The sequence below is a fragment of the Aphidius gifuensis genome, linkage group LG4, assembly GCF_014905175.1.
Source record: "Aphidius gifuensis isolate YNYX2018 linkage group LG4, ASM1490517v1, whole genome shotgun sequence".
Classification (NCBI taxonomy): Eukaryota; Metazoa; Arthropoda; class Insecta; order Hymenoptera; family Braconidae; genus Aphidius; species Aphidius gifuensis.
In genome coordinates this window covers 8,459,390-8,478,117 of record NC_057791.1, presented here as the reverse complement: position 1 = coordinate 8,478,117, position 18,728 = coordinate 8,459,390, and the positions used below count along the sequence as shown (strand labels likewise).

The 18,728-nt window shown below is 27.8% G+C and overlaps 1 pseudogene; it reads left to right on the top strand.

The window, feature by feature from the left end:
- Positions 1–8,045: 8,045 nt before the first annotated feature.
- LOC122853822 lies at positions 8,046–9,515 on the top strand (annotated as a pseudogene).
- Positions 9,516–18,728: the final 9,213 nt, after the last annotated feature.

Sequence of the window (18,728 nt, the reverse complement as noted above, 5' to 3'; positions counted from 1 at the left end):
AATTGAACTTTTTTCGAAAATGACTAGATGAAAAATTCTGAAAATTCAGCTGTAAGTCTATAATACTACTCCCAAGGGTCTTCTGAAATTTTTTTTCTTTTCTTCAAGAAAAAATAAGAGTCATCTTCATCATACTATACGAGATGTATCTTAAAAATTTAAAATACGCATAAAACTATTATGTAATATTTTCAAAGAGATCTATATTTATATTAACTAGAAAAAATGGCTACTCCAATAGCAATTTTATATTAGCCGTGGCAAGTTCAAAGAAATAATAATTATTTTTTTTTTTTTATTCGAATGATATAGTTACTATTTAACAAATTTTAACAATGGACAATCATTCTCATTATTTTTGTTTATTTGTTGTGACAATCATTTGAAGACTCAAATAATACATATACGCAATTTATAACAAAAAAATGAAATGACGAATAGATGACGTCGGAGTTAACTTGAAACTTAGAAAAAATAAGATGCCCTGTGGTCTAGAGGTCAAGGCGTTTGCCCGGAAAGTTATAAATTGCGTATATGTATTATTTGAGTCTTCAAATGATTGTCACAACAAATAAACAAAAATAATGAGAACTGTTGTCCATTGTTAAAATTTGTTAGATAATAACTATATCATTCGAATAAAAAAAAAACAATAATTATTTCTTTGAACTTGCCACGGTTAATATAAAATTGCTATTGGGGTAGCCATTTCTTCTAGTTAAAACTAGTTACGTTTGCGGGGCTCTAGTGACATTTTGGATTGCGCCTCGAAACAGCGCTCACACTGATATAACAGCTGATCTTACATTGTCCATCTCTTCTTCTTGAGACAACAGCAATTTATTGTTAATTTATAATTTTTTAGCTGTCAATATTTTGTAATAATAATGGGTGCACAAAAAAACAAAAAAATTAAACACACTAGAAATCGTAAATGGACAAAAAGGTATGTATAATGGTTTTATAATCGTGTTTTGATGTTGCTGTCATAAAATTTTCATATCTTTTTATCCATTCATTGTTTTTATTTATTTATTTATCCACTTATCTTTTCATTCATTTATCCATATATTTATTTACATTCCTATTTATTTATACATTGATTTATTAATCCATTAATTAATTAATTAATTTTTTAATCTGTATATTTACTGTATTATTCGGGTATTTATTTATCCATCCATTAATTTATTTAACGGTTTATTAATTTATTTATTTACCTATTGAAGTGTTCATTCATATATTTTTTATTTATTTATTAATTAGTTAATGTTTATTTATTTGACCATTGTTTCATTTATATATGTATTGGCGGAAAAGTGGGGAACTCCCTAACCCAGATTGACTGAACACTAAAATCCCTAGCATGAAGCAATAGTAAATTGAGGGTATTTCAAGACTTGTAAAAAATACGTTCGTTTACAACAAAAGTCCTATTTATCTATAAACAATAAAAAATTATTGTATTGTAAATAAATATATTCTTTACAAGTCTGGAAATTCTCTAAATATGGCATGTAGCTGAAACTAACCATCAGAGGTAGCGACCAGAGTTAGCAAAACCCATTACAGACACACCAACACTCGTATTCAATAAACAATAGAAAAACAAATTTTTTCTAATAAAAATAATAATATAATTACATATAAATAAAAGCATAATTTATCTAGTGTCTTAAATTATAAAAAAAAAATTCTTTGTGTTTACTTTTTTTTTCTAATTGTTTAAACCGTTATTGTTTATCATCAAGACAAAAGTTTATTATGCTTATTTTATTTAACGCTTGATTTGATGGTTCAAACCAGTTGACAACTAGAAAAAAAGATACTAAATTCTATTTGTAAAATTTATTTAAACATTTAAATCGATAAATATTTGAAATAAAAAAATTGTAATATATAGTAATAAATATGTAGATTATAATAGGCATGATAAAATTCTACTTCATTTATAAATAATAATTATTTAATGTTTTTTGTTTAAATTTCAAGACAAAATTGAATTATGTGTTCATCTATATTTACTCATATTTTCATTTTAGAATTTTTGTATTTTTATTGTCTCTACTAAATAACAACAATACCACTAAAAGAAAATTACATGTATTTCATATATAAAATAAATAAAAATACCAAGGACAAGCAGTAGCTAAGGAAAAGATATAGCTAAGGAATTAAAGCAGCCAAAAAAATTAAATGGCGAGCAATATCAATTTCTTAGCTTCATCTTTTCCTTATTTACTGCTTTTTCTTGGACATTTTTATTTATTCAACAATTAAATCTTATGTAATTTATTTTTTATGAAATATATATACCAAGGAAATGCTGTAGACAAGGAAAAGATGAGCTCCATCTTTTTTATAGCCACTGCTTTTCCTTGGTATTTTTTCGCACTACGAGAAAAGTTTTTCAGTTATTTTCCACTAACCTTATAGTAAACACTACCATAGTCGATTTCAAATCAATGTTATTGTATACTAGTAAGTTACTGGAAATGATTTGTCATCTGGGTTAATAGCTTTTTGCTTACTCCGGTGACTATCTTTTGCAGCTAGTTTGAGCCGCATGATATGATGCGGATTTACTATTGCTTTATGTTAGTTATTTCGCGTAAAAGTAATAAAGTTGGTGCGTAATGACGTTATTTACAAATCGAGTGTTAAAATTGACTTGATCAGCAATTTTTGGTAATTTTTTTAAGACGACTTTCAATGCATGATGACGGTAAATTGATCTTTCCGCGGTCATCTCGAGATAATTCAGTAGATGGAAGTGCTTCAAAAGTAGATCTAGGTCAAGGTAAGGTAGGTAAATTTCAAGATTTTTCTAAATTGCATAACGATCTTTCACATATGAAAGATGTTAATATTACAAATATAGATTTCGAAAACGAAATCATGAATGAGAATTGTATTGATGAAATATTCCCTTTCGAATCTGAAAGGAATCATCAAGAAACGAAAAACTCAAACATTAGTGAGGATGAATATACACCCTTAACACCATTCCAGAGTTATTCTGAAGAACATTGCTTTTGTACAGAAATTTGTACGTGTCCCCAAAAAAATGATTTAAATAGTAAATCGAATTTTTTGGAAACCATTCTCGAAACTGAGAGTATTGACCAGTCTGTTTATAATGATAATATTATAAAACAAGACAGTATGATTAGTTTTGATTCAAAAATTAATGTAAGTGATTCAGTTGATCACTCTGCTCATGATAACTTGACTGCAATTCAAAGTAATACTTTTGAAACTATTAACAAGCTCATTGTTCCTGAAAATAATTCAGTAACGATCAATGAAACAGATTTAACTGAGCAAAAGATTACTGATGATTTAATAATACCTAAGGATAATTGTTTAATTCCAGAAATGAATAATTTACTGACTGAGGATGACGATACTAATAATTTTAGTAATAATAATAATAATAATAATAATAATAATAATAATAATAATAATATTAGCGATGAAAGTTATGATGAAAAGAAAATGTCTGATGTATTCATTCCAGATCGAAAAATAATTGACATAAATCATTTATTCTTAAACTTGCATGAACAGTTTGATCACCATAACGATTGGTGTCCAAGTGCGTTTAGAGATATGCACATATATAAGTACTACGATACTGGTTTAAATTCTCGACTTTACGTAGAGTGTTTGAATTGTGGGCACACTGGGGATGTTTGGACTGATCCAATAGACCAGAAAAATAAAATTCCACTCAATGATAGTGCGGTTTTAGGAACTTTGACTTCCGGTATAGGGTATAATACTATGCATGAGTTTTTAGCAAGTTTAAATATTAAAACTTTGTCTCATAAAACTTATGAGAAAATTCGTATGATTAGAATTAATGACCTAGTTCATCAAGTATTTGCTGCAAGCATGAAAGCAGCAATAGCAGAAGAAATTGAATTGGCATTGAAAAATGGTAATGTTACTCCTGAAGGAATTCCTTGTGTAGCAGTGGAAGTTGATGGATCGTGGTCAAAGAGATCTTATAAAAATGGAAGGTATGATGCTCTATCAGGTTTAGCTGTTATTGTTGGCACAAATACGAAAAAAGTATTGTTTCTTTCTGTACGAAACAAATATTGCTCGGTGTGTGATAGAGCAAAAAATAAGAATACAATACCTGCTGAAAACCATAAAAATTGTTATTCATTTTAATAAATTAAATAAACAAGGAAAAGCAGTAGCTAAGGAATTAATCTCACTAAAAAAATTCAATGGTAAGCTACATCAATTTCTTAGCAACAGCAACATTGGATGGTGGTGTAGCTGATATACAAGTATCAGATGATCTATTTGGTTCCATTCAACTAAATATTAATTCATTATTAGTGAAAGTGTGCAAATTTGGTGATAATTATATTGTTGGTCTAACAGCTACAGAAAAAATTTAACTGCCTACAGAAGAAGCTTGTAGTTCATGTTATTCTTTTAGTTACAGTTAAAGAAAGAACAACACTGTTAAAACAGGACAATCATTCATCATCAACAATGTTTAAAAATTTCGATATTGGTACACGTGTTGCTAAAAATTTAAATGAAGTAAATAGGTAAATTCATGGAAGCCATGAACAAAGAAGAATCACTTGGTATTAAATTACAAATCGCTGGTTTTCTTTATTGATTATTATTCTTAATTTACAAAAACAATTGTAAATTAAATTCAATTAAGAAAAGTTTAAAATAGTTTTAAATTGTTTTTTTCTATGTTTCAAAATGTTTTTACTATAATTTTTAATTAATCGTAAAATAAAAATAATAATTAACGAAGAAAACCAGCGATTTGTCTTTAGGTAAATAAAAAAATAAAAAGTAAATGATATTTTAGAATTTATTTCAACTGTTGATTTCTAACAATATCTTCATACAACTTTTTTTTAATTGAAATGTCGTTTTTTTTTTTTTTTTGTTTTTCGTTGACAATATGTTGCTAAGAATAAAAAAAACTAAAAATATAATTTAAGTAATTATTTGTATTCGTGGTGCACTTGTATTAACTTTTCCTTTTTTTTTCTTACTTTTTCAGCAGCATCATTTTATTTTGGTACTTCAATTCGTAATTTTTTATCTTCTTTATCTTTTTTAGAAAAAAGAAGACCAAGTATTTACCTTACAATACTTTCATAGAGCAAAAAATAATTGAAAAAATTTTAATATTAATAATAAATAATATTTAAATAATATTTAAATTATATCAAATCAAATGTCAAATCAGTATGATGATTATTATAATTATTTTGAAATGCAACAATATCTTCATACAACTTTTTTTTTATTGAAATGTCGTTTTTTTTTTTTTTTTTTTTTTTTTGTTGACAACATTTTGCTAAGAATAAAAAAAACTAAAAATATAATTTAAGTAATTATTTGTATTCGTGGTGCACTTGTATTAACTTTTCCTTTTTTTTTTTTTTACTTCTTCAGCAGCACCATTTTATTTTGGTACTTCAATTAATAATTTTTTATCTTCTTTATCTTTTTTAGAAAAAAGAAGACCAAGTATTCACCTTACAATATTTTCACAGAGCATAAAATAATTGAAAAAATTTTAATATAAATAATGAATAAATTTGAATTATTTTCAAATTATATCAAATCAAGTGTCAAATCAGTATGATGATTATTATTATTATTATTATTATTTCGAAATGCAATCAAATTAAATGTTAAATTATTATGATGATAATATTGTCATTATAAATTATAAATATAAGTATATTATCATTCATAGTGTATAATTTTTATTTGTCAACTTACTCAGAATAATTAATTACCAGAATAAAATATCTGTGTGAACCATGGCAATGTATAGTATTTTTTTGCTGCTGTGATGGATTGAGCTTTTTTAGAAAAAACTTGAAACTCAATGAATTTTTTCCATTCTTGTTTAACATGTTCAATTTCAGAATTATATGGATGATTTTTTGATTTATTTTTATTCTGTGAATATTTAGCTGGAGCATATTCAGCTTGCTGATAATTGTATGATTCATATCTTTGACGCTGATATTTATTTAATTGATTTGATGATGGCTGATATTTTTTTTGTTGAGGCTGATATATTGTTGGCTGATGTGCTACTGTTGAACCATAACTTTCAAAATCACGATAGTGGTTATGTGCTGATGTTGAAATTATTTCTGGTGCTGATTGGATTCGTTGTGGTAGGAACTGTAACTGTGGTTGATATTGTAATTGTGGTTGAAATTGTGCTTGTTGTTGTAATTGCCCTTGTTGTAATTGTGCTTGTTGTTGTAATTGTGCTTGTTGTTGTAATTGTGCTTGTTGTAGTAATTGTGCTTGTTGTTGTAATTGTGCTTGTTGTTATTGCAATTGTGCTTGTAATTGTAATTGTGGTTGGAATTGGGATGGGAATCGAAATTGTGATTCTGATGGTGTTGATAAACTTTGTTTTGGTTGTGTTATTTGTTGATTTTCTGGTGTTATTGGTGATGGTAGTGGTGGTGTTGATGGTAGTGGTGGTGGTGGTGGTGGTGATAAAAATAAAGCTTGTTCCCAATTTGATAGTGCTGATGGATCCAGCTTTTGTTGTGATGATGCCATGTTAACAAGAGATGTAGCATGAACTACTGCTTTTTGTGCCACATCTTGTTTTGGTGCTTTTGCTAAAATCAAATCAATAAAAATAATAATAATAACGTAATTATAATAATAAGTAGAAAACATTTTAATTGCTTACATAAGAAATTATCGTTTGGTTTATTTTTGGTATCATCATTTTTGGTATCATCATTTTTGGTGTCATCATTTTTGATTGTTGATTTTTCTGTTTTTTTATTATCAGACTTTTTAGCTATTAAAACAGACAGAATTATAATATTGCAATATCAATAAGAATAAATAAAATAGGTTTAATAAATAAAAAGCTTACTTTTTTCCATAGTTTTTTTTCCTTGTTTAGTTTTAAATGATGTTGCACTTGAATGTGCTTTTCCTAATAAACAATAATAAAAATATAACCAATAAAAATAATAACAATATATTAATCATATTAATTGATAATAAATTAATCGCTTTTTTATAAAATAAAAAAAAATAACCTTGAAGTTTTGATACACGCTTAGGTGGACGTCCTCGTGGACGAGGTATTATTGTTTTTACTTTAACAGGTGGATCACGTGAGGATTCACTTACTTTCCCCATTATAATTAAAATAATTTAAATATTAATCAAATAATTAAAATAATATTTTAATAATTAATTTTATTAAAATTTTTTTTTTTCTGAAGCGCTTGTAATTAACACTGGCGTCGAAAATGGCGGCAACAACGCTATTTTAGTCTCACTGGCATTTTCTACCAACTTGAAAAAAAATTAGCCACTAATTACTATCAAGGGTGTCCAACTGTGTGGGTGTTTATTTATTTCAAGTTGTGACACTTGACATTGATTGATGGGTGTTTTTTCTTTTCAAGTTGGTAAATAATGTCAATGGCCTCATGGGGAAACGCCTTGAGATTAAAAAATGTAAACAAAATGGTGATTAATAATATTCATAATAATATAAGTATATTATATTATTTAGATATATAATGAAACATTAATTTTTATATTTATATTTTTTAGATATTGATAAAAAGTTGCAACATATAAATATACTTTGTCATACTGAATGTAATGGTTGGTAAGTTTTGCAAAATAAATTAAAGGTAAAATAATTGTTCCATCAATTTATGTCAACCTTTATAATTAAAAAATATATTATTATTATAAAATTATTAATATAAATAAATTTTATGCAGAAATAAGGTTGAAATCAAAACAAGGAGATAATATATTCACTCATAGTGAAGGTCCAGCTGATAGACCAACTGGTAAAACAAGTATGTTGATTCTGATTATTTAAAAAGATGTGTTGATCACTAAAATTAAACACCTGGACAACTACAAATCTAAGTGTCAGGTATGAATTTACATTTACTTATGATTATGTATTTTTTGAATCAACCGATCAAGATAATGTTTATAATATATTTTAGGGTTATAATGTAACAAGAACAATGTATCAACGAAAAATTAATGGTATCAATACAGCAATGACATCAAAATTTTAACTTGTTGATTTAGCTAGTTTTGAAAGAAGTAAAAATACTGGTGCAACCGGTTGAAGATTTAAAGAAAGTGTTCATATTAATAAAGCTTTATTAGCACTTGATAATGTTATATAATCATTGGGTAATAATAATTCATCAGCGTTTATTGGTCATTGTGATAGTTAATTGACAAGATTATGTGCTAATTAATACAATATGTATGAATGAAAGAGCTGAACTTGCTGAAGAAGCTAAAAATAAAATGAACGAGGGTTTAATTAAAATAATTGATGTATTTAAAGTTATTATTAATGATAATGTTATTGATTATGATTTATGTATTAAATTAAAACAATTACATTATAAAATATTTCAACTTCATGATTATCAAAAGAAAAAAGATGCTAAAATAATACATCAAATATTACTTGTGGGTGATCCATCAATGAGAATAACAACAAATAATAATAATGATGAATATGATGGTTCATTAGATTCAAGTATTGAAGGTATTCATCTTGATGAAAAATAAGCTGAACATACAGTTTGTAAATCAAAAAAAAATAATGAAGTACAAAATATTAATCGTGCATTGGCTGTTAAAGAAGAACTTGTGTCAAGATTAATAATAAATGCATCCCAATTTGTAGAATCAAAAGAATTACAAGATATGGAAAATGAAATTAAATCATTACAAAGTGAAAAAGAACAACTATTAAAATTGTTAGAAAAAACTCAAATGCATCAGTAATAGTGCATCACCAAAATTAGCTGACATACGAAGGAAAAAGCTATAAGAATTAGAATTAAAAAAAAGGTTAATTAGAAAAAAATAACTGAATTGAATATAAAATGTGTTGAGCAAGGTAAAATTATTAAACATAAAGAAAAAATAGATCAATAATGGAAAAATTTAATAAATAAAATATAAATTTAGTCAATTGAAATTAGTTAGAGAAAAAGAATTATGGCTCTTAAAAGATCAAGATCGTAAACGTTAAAATCAAATAATAGGTCTTCATAATAAGTCTTCATAATAAGCAACAAAATGTATTTAAACGTAAAACAGAAGAAGCAAGTGCAAGATTGAAGAATGCATTTGATAAACAATATAAAGCTGGAATAAATCGTCAAAAAAAAAATCAAAAAGTAAAGAAACAATAAAAACATGGATTAAACAAGAAATTGATGTTCTAATTGGTACTGTTGATGCAAATTGTTTATTAGAAAAACTAATGAATGATCGTGCACACTTTTAAAAACAACATGATAATATTAAAAATGATAATATAAAAAATGCAACAAATAAATTAAGAATTAGATGATTTAACAGCATATATTGATGTTAGAAGTGTACAAATAAGTAAATTACAAAATCAAATAATTACATTAGATAAAAAATTACGTACAAATTCAAGACTTGATGTAAGGTGGTAACTCAATGACACTTACCGTATGCTGATGTACCTAAATAATAACAGGGAAAAAAGCTCACCTTACAATATTTTATACGAAATAAATTTATTTCAAAAACTTGGAAATTATTCATTAAATAACTGAAACGAATAATTGAAAATAGTAAATTCTATTTTAATTATTATAATTGGTTTTTTTTTTGTTAAAATTAACAATAATCATAATAAGAATAATTAAAGAATAATACTGTGTATTATTATTGAATAGAATTATTTCAAAAACTTGAAAATTATTCAGTAAATAATTGAAACAAATAATTGAAAATAGTAAATTCTATTTTAATTATTATAATTGGTTTTTTTTTTGTTAAAATTAACAATAATCATAATAAGAATAATTAAATAATAATACTGTGCATTATTATTGAATAGAATTATTTCAAAAACTTGAAAATTATTCATTAAATAACTGAAACGAATAATTGAAAATAGTAAATTCTATTTTAATTATTATAATTGGTTTTTTTTTTGTTAAAATTAACAATAATGATTATAAAAATAATTAAAGAATAATACTGTGTATTATTATTGAATAGAATTATTTCAAAAACTTGAAAATTATTCAGTAAATAATTGAAACAAATAATTGAAAATAGTAAATTCTATTTTAATTATTATAATTGGTTTTTTTTGTTAAAATTAACAATAACTATTATAAGAATAATGAAATAACACTGCAAAAAGCACAAGTTAAAATATTTCATACGATTCAGTTGACTCAAATTGAAAAAATTAATTTAAAATTCACATATGCACAGTTATTATAATAATAATGTACGAAGTGTACAAAAAAACCTAGATTTTTAATTATCTTTACCGATCGGTAATAATCATTTTCCCGATCGAAGTATGGGGCTCCAGTAATGCCACTGGGGACCTATAGATGGAGCGCGCGGCACCCCGAGATAAGGCAGAATCGGGTTTCATGTCGCCTTAATGAAATTATTTATTTCTTCCTTTATTTTCTTCATCTCTAATCCAAATTTTATTCTTGTTATTATTATAATTAAAATATTACTTCCTTTATAATATTTAATTTTTCATCATTACCGTTTACTTTATGATATTATTTTTACCGTTTCAATATCAATTATCAATTATCAATATTCAATATATCAATATTCATGTATCTAATTAAATTTTTAGCATTACATTTTTTTGCTTTTCTATTTACTGTAGTTGAACCATTATCTATAATTTTTATGTACCTTTATATTTTTCGTCAAATACTTATTATTATTTCTTTATTTATATTTCTATGGTTTTATTATTACTCATGTTTTTATTCAACTCTTTTATTCTTTCTCAAATAATTATTGTTACCATTTTACTACCCTGGTGAAAAAAATCTGGCAGATTCTTGTAGATTCTGCACGATTTGACAAAAAATGAAAAAATCTGGCAGATGCTGTCAGATTCTGCTAGCCAAATATTCGGCTTTCAACAGTCTACCAGATTTTGTCAGATTTTGTCAGCCGAATATTCGACTTCCAACATCCTGTCAGATTCTGCCAGCCAAATACTCGGCTTTCAACAGTCTGCTAGATTCTGTCAGATTCTGCCAGTTCAATTTATAACTATTGTATTTTTTTAATAAATTGATTTTTTTGAATTAATAGAATTGATTAGAAGACATCAAGTCGTCAACGAATTATTAGTCTCTTATAATTCATTCTTTTATAGGTCATTTATCGTGATTTTACGTTACATGTTATTCAAAGATTCTCACATGTTCTCTCGTCAGAGTTAATTCACATATATGTATAGGAACCGAGATTATGATACTCATAAAAATTGAAAAAACATACTAAAGTTTAAAAAACCTGCAACGCTTTGAGATTGAAGTTTCTTGATACCTTACCGTGATGTTTATAATAAGTACAAAAATTCGTCCAGGATTTTTTTTTAGAATTTCTTGGTGAAAATAGTCTGGCAGGTTCTTATAGATTCTGGCAGATTCTTACAGATTTAGACCGGTTTTTGGAACAACATATAGGTAGCAGTTGGAATAAAATGTAAAAAGCAAAAACAGAGAGTCATATCCTTTGACGGATGCCTGACTCCATTACTATAATAAGCGCAATGTGATAGGTTTGAGGTTGGAAATAAAGTAATCATTTTTTAACAAACAATGTTGCGTTTAATAATAATAATAAATAAATGTATGTTTTGGAGTAATGTTTATTACCTAATCTAATTTTAACTACACTGATAATAATTATAATTGACTTTATAATTGGTTTTTGACAACCCAGGAAAAAATCCCGTAGATCTACACGTATATCAAATTAGATCTACCTGCTTTACATATAATTAAATACGCAAAGTGGCGCGATGTACTCGTATATAACTAGATCTAATTAGATATCCTGACATCTAATAAGATGTACTAAGATTCCAAAAAATTATTGATTTAATAAAAAAAATATTTTTTAAATTGTTTAAACAATTTAATTTATATATTTATATGCAAAATGATCTATTGGACCAAAAGATTTACACCACAAATACTTACCATCACCTGGACTTAAATACGGTATCCTTTTATTGGAAGTTCAGAGCCTTACCGACTTAACCACAGCAGCAATAATTAAAGACAACGAAAATTAGTTCTCCTGAGGCCACTTCCCAGTGCCGCACACGTTCACACCACAAATGAGCTGCCAGCACTTGACGTACCAACTTTTGATGGTGACTAGTGATGCCGCGATATGACGATATGACGATACGATACGATATGGAGGTGACGATATTCGATACGATATGGGGTTCTATATCGTATCGTCAAACTCGATACGATACGATATGGTCAAGACGATATATCCGATATATCGTCTATATCGACTATATGACATTAATTTTTTTTAGAATATTAATAACAAATATTGATAAAAATTATTAATTTTTTAATGAAAAAATAAAATAAATTCAAACAACTAAATGAACGAAAAAATTTTTTTTATCAAAGTCGTTTTATTTATTTATTGATTTATTTAGATTTTTTTAATGTTAAAAATAATGTTACATTTGTCTTGAAAAATACTAGAACCTTTTTTTATTTTGCATTTAATATTTACTATATATACTTCTATAGGTACTTCAAAATAGGCTTTTTTTTTTTTTTTAGTTACGTAAAAACCACTCATTAAATCATCAGCATCAGCACTGTCATCAAAATTAGGTTTTTCAGTAATTTCCAGACATTGATCTAAATCTTGCTCCTCAGTTTCATGAATATTTGGAATATATTCTGTTTTCAGAATGTGTTTAAAACTTTTAAAGGATTCGTCTTTCATTTCTCTGCCCCAAGTTGTACAGTCAAATGCTTCAAGTTTGTGCCTAGGATCTAGGATTAACACCGCACAGTATATCCAATTTTATTTTTGATAATGCTTCATTAATTTAGCTTGACCATCTTCAAACGCTTTAATAATTGTTTCATTCTCGTCTTCATTATGTTTGAGATCTTTGCATATACCAACAACGACTGATGGAAGTGTAGCATATTGGTCGCCACCAAGTTTTTTTGTTAATTGTTTAAAACCAATTAAATATTTTTTTAGCAGTTCTAATAATCTCCATTTTTCTTCTGTTATTATAAGATGATTAAATGATTTAATTTTTTCAGCAAATTTGAAAAGAGATTTTTTCATAGTCAGACCAACTTTTATTAACTCATATGAACGATTCCATCTTGTTGGAACATCGAGTGGTAAATTGCTATAATCCTCTTTAAAATCATTGCAAAACGTTTCCAAGCTCATTCGCTGTCTTTCAGACATTTTTAATTTTTTGCTTAATTCTCGTAATTTAATAATTGGAGGAATTTTCATTCCTTTATATAATTTTTCTATTTGAGATATTTTACGTTCACATTTTTCTATAAGAAAATTTCCTTCATCATCGAAGTCATCTAAATCATCTTTTTCATCTTTATCAATAATTTTTAAAGCCTTCATAGTGTCATGAACTGCCAAATTTAATATATGACAGTAGCAGCGAAAATGCTGATTTTCACAACTAAACTTAATATTTCTTTTATTCATTTCTATTTCAAGCTCACTTAGAAATTTATCGTTGACAGAAGCATTATCAAGTGTAATTTCGTTAATTTTATTTTCTAACCCAGCATTTATCATAGTTGTGAGGAATAAATTAGCAATGTCTTTTCCAGCATGAGCCCCATTGCTTGGAATAAAATCAATTGCAAGAGATTGCATTTTCCAATCACTATCAATAAAATGACCTGTTATACCATTATATGACTTGGTTCTAACTGACGTCCAGCAATCTACAGTGAATGAAATTTTTGATTGATTGTTTTTCAAGATATCCATTACAATTTCGCGGTAGCGATTATACGTAATTTGTGTTACGTCTGTTAAAGCAGTCCTTTTTAAATAATTAAACTGAGGATTAAGAGCAGTAAAAAATTCCTGGGTCACATCGTCATCAAAAAACCAAAATGGCAAGTTTTTAATTGTTATAAATTTTACTAATAACAATTTGAAACCCTCTTGTGTAAGCGTCTGTAAAAATTATCGAAAAACAACAAATTAAATTTATTTTTAAGTTAATTTTTTCTTAGCTTAATTTTTTTTTTAGCCGATTCGCCAATAATATTTTAATTAATGTAGAGCTTGTTATTAGAAATCATCAAATTAATAATTAAAAAAAATATAAAAATCCAATGAAAAAAAAAATAAAATAAAAGTTTCGAAATTAAAAAATATTGCATTCTTACATTTTTTTATTTTAGTTATGATTATTTTTTTCCTATGCAACGGGCTACGACTACGAAACTCGGCACAAAAGGGAGACGGCGTTCCCCGTTTGTAGTGTTGCCCGGTGCTTTAAAAAAAATAATCATAACTCAAAAAAAAAAAAATTGATTGAAATAAGTTTTATTTTTTATTTCTCCTAATTTTTGATTTGATAATTTATAATTTGTAACGTGACATTTTTGCATGTTACCTTCTCGGACTAATTATCAAGTATTTTATTTGGTTTATTTACTAATTTATCATGAAATACAAAAACCAACCAAAACCAATATCCAGAAACGTAAATTATTATTATTATAGTGTTAAAATCGTGTAGTTTTCAATTCACCCTAAAACTCGAAAAAGGTATGAGCTAAAATCATGAGGTTTTCAATTCGCCCTAAAACTCGAAAAAGGCATGAGATAAAATCGTGAGGTTTTCAATTCGCCCTAAAACTCGAAAAAGGCATAACACATTCATACCAAAAATACCAAAATAACGTCAATTAAATCCAACAACCGAAACAAAGACCAAAATAACCAAATAGCGTATCAATAATTAGCCTAGAGGGACGCTAGAATCACTCAGTGTGCTGGTTATGGTAGAAGGGCCGGATAAAGTCGCAAGGAAGAATATTTAATACACAAATTAAATAATTAACGAAACACATTATTATTTTTATACTCAAAACGTAATATTTATTATCCAAAACTTAAACGTAAATCCAAAATACAAAACGTAAACTCAATAATCCAAAACATAATACATAATCTTAATCACGACCTTGAATTTAATATATTAATTAAATTAACAAAAGGGACCGCGTTTCTAATCAAAATAACTAAACTAAATTATCAAATGAAAAATGTATGCTTGACGTTGCCCATGATTCACACGGCCAACGCCCCAAAAACTAACCTACAAAAATACACATGTCTGCTGGGTCTCCAGCTAGACACATGAGTACCCTAATATACGTAAAACAAGAGCTGATTACGAAGCGTGTGCATCTTACCACGTCCCACAGCCAAGAGAGAGAGTTCAGCCCAAGATATTTTGGGGCAGCTCGGATCTACCAAGCTGTCCCCACTCAAAGCTATCCCTCCTCTCTTTATCTTGATAAAAAGGGGGAGAATATACTACAAAATAATAATAATAATACAAAAAGAAAATATTAAATACTAAAAATATATATATATAATAAATGAAACGGAGTCGTTGGTTGGAGGATTCGTCCGCTTGGTGTCTTTCCGTGTATAAGGCAGTGAGAATCACTACAGCCTCCTCCCCAGACTCCTTCAACGAACGACGACGTCCTTCTCTCATCTCTTGTCAAAATTGAAGTCCAGTTGATTCTTACGGAATATAACGAAATGAATTTCCAGAAGAATATGAAAATCTTCATCAATATGATTCTGGTAAGGATCAACCTCGACCAGCTTCACATTCTCTTGAATAATATATGAAATGCGGACAAGTTGGATCAACGCAGTTTCATCGTGGTTCGGTTCCTGAGCATCCAGGTACCGAATCCGATTGACCAAAGGTAGGAAATCGAGGTACAGGTCTTGATAGTTGAGTAGCCATGCTATCAAGAGTGTTTAATATATGTCAAAAGTATTTCTCTCGGAGTTAAGACTCTGTGATCCAACACAGAACTCCGGGATACTTTAGTAGTCAATTTTGTCGGGGTTAACTCTACCAACTGAGGCTCAGGCACCAGGTCCGTGAGACTCGACTGTCGTTTCCCGAATTACAAAATGGACAAGAAGCTAATGTTACGCCAGATCTTCTACAGCGGTAACAAAACCGACGACGTGGTTCTTGACAATCGCGGTGAATATGACCACGAGAATCACAGTTCCAGCATTCTATCCCAATTTTTTTTCTTTGATTATAAAATTATTGCAAAATTTAATTAATTATTCAATGAAGGGCTCGTTTCTGACTGTTACAAATCGTCAAATCAATGAATAGTTGAAAAAATGAAAATAAAAATTTTTAAAAATAAATGAATATTGCATCCTTATATTTTTTTTATTTTAATCATGATTATTTTTTTCCTAGCCCTGGTGAAAATAATTTGGCGGATTATGTCATAATATGGCATAATATGACATAATCTGACATAATATGACAAAATATGCCATATTCCGACAAAAATTCATTTGCCAGAAAAAGGTATATTCTGGCATCCAAAAATCATGTAAGAAAATGTCAGAATATGGCATATTCTAACATATTCCGACAAAATTCATTTGCCAGAAAATGGCATATTCTGGCATCCAAAAATAATGTAAGAATATGCCATATTCTGACATATTCTGACATATTCCGACAAAATTCATTTGCCAGAAAATGGCATATTATGGCATCCAAAAATCATGTAAGAATATTTCAGAATATGTCATAATATGGCATATTCTGACATATTCCGACAAAATTCATTTGCCAGAAAATGGCATATTATGGCATCCAAAAATCATGTAAGAATATGTCAGAATATGGCATTCTAAGTGATTTTTTAACCCTGTAGTATTAGAGCCAGTCATAGGCACATATCCACATTCGGAATTTAGACCTTTGCATTCTTTGCATTGAGCTCTTTTTGTTTTTGTTATTTCATTTATTTGCAAGTCAAAAAACTTCGAATATTGGTTATGTTTTTTCCCCACATATTCTTTCCATTTCGATTCGTCTGCAATTAATTTATTCACTGCTTCTTCTCCTTTTTTTCGTTTATTATTTTGAATCATATTGATTTTGTTGTTTTCAATTGAATTTTCATTATCATGTAAAATCAAGTGTCGTTTCATTATTTCAATATTTTTTATTATTTTCCTTAAGATTAAATGATTTTGCAGTTAGTTATTAGTCCTTTTTTCACTTTTTTTTTTTTTTTTTATAATAAACACTATCAAGAAAAACAATTACACTTCGGCTATTAAAAAAAAATATATAAATCTAAGATCATTTGAAAATTGATACTCACATGTCTTGACTGTCCAACAACTCAATGTCTTATGTTGAAAAATTAAAGAAAAAATAATTGAGACATTGTCAGAAAAGTTTATTCACAAAAATGACCTCTAAAAAAACCGTTACAAAAACAACTAAGAATCATCTGTATCTGCAACATTTTGTTTCATTTGTTGACAGAAGAATTTTTCAAGAGAAAAAAAAAAAAAAAAACAGAAACTGTGTGTTCACAGCAGGGTGTTTGCAACCACAGTATACAAAAATATAAGGAAAAAAAAGATAAGATAGTTTGAAAATATTTTTATGAGCCTTCAAGCCGGAAAACCAATTTGCACGCTTTGACCCTGAGACTCCACTAAAGTTTCTCAATTCTATCCCTTTGAATCCTGAGTATTTTCTTGAAAATATATTGGTCATCATTAAAAACATTTTTAAAAAAACCAGATGCATAGTCCATATTATAGTCCATATGGTAGAAATAATGAAAATAAAATACGTATATAAGCCTCTCTGTGATAAGAAAAAGAAAAGAAAATTTCGGAGAAATACAACGAAAATGAATTTTTTTTTACAATATTGTCGATATGACGATACGATACGATATGGAGACGATATGACCACTTGACGATACGATACGAGACGATATGGTCCTTGAAAAATCCGATACGATACGATATGGTCCTTGAAAAATCCGATACGATACGATATGAGGCCTCATATCGTATCGTATCGTATCGCGGCATTACTAATGGTGACTACACCACGTGGCTAAGCTTTGCTGACATGTTTGATCAGGTAGTAATACAGAGACCTGGGTTATCAGACATCTCAAAATTTAGTTACTTTCTTACGGCATTGGATGAGAGCAGAAGATCAGTGGCATCTCAGTCACAGATGACAACTTCTCATTAGCCTGGGATTGGCCAAAAGCATCTTACTGTCAATCGTTTATAAGTTCGGCTTGATGTCCCGCCTGAGGGTCATCGTGGCATTCTCTCAAAGCACGTGATCGTCATTCCCGGGGTAGAACTAATCTAATATTCTATAAAGAATAATAAAAAGTAGAAACTATTTTCTAGGAAGAAAAAATTTTTAGTAGGGATAAGCATCACCTGATTTTCCTTCTCCCACGAAATATCAACCAATCACAACGTTCCCCTACTCCTGAAAACTTTTAGTGAAGAGAGGAAAGGGAATTTTTTCTATCTACAGTTATTGAAAATGGGTTTTACAAAAGCAAAAAAACTTCAAAAAGCTAATCAACGCAAATCATTGGAGGATTTGAAGAGGAAAGTAGTGTACAAAATTACTAAAGTTGCAAGATTTCCAACATCAAAGTATGGTCCAGCACTAACAGTTGAAATCAACAATGAAAATTATGCATATCTACCAAAAAGATTTGCTAAACACTTCAATCAAGATGATGAAGAAT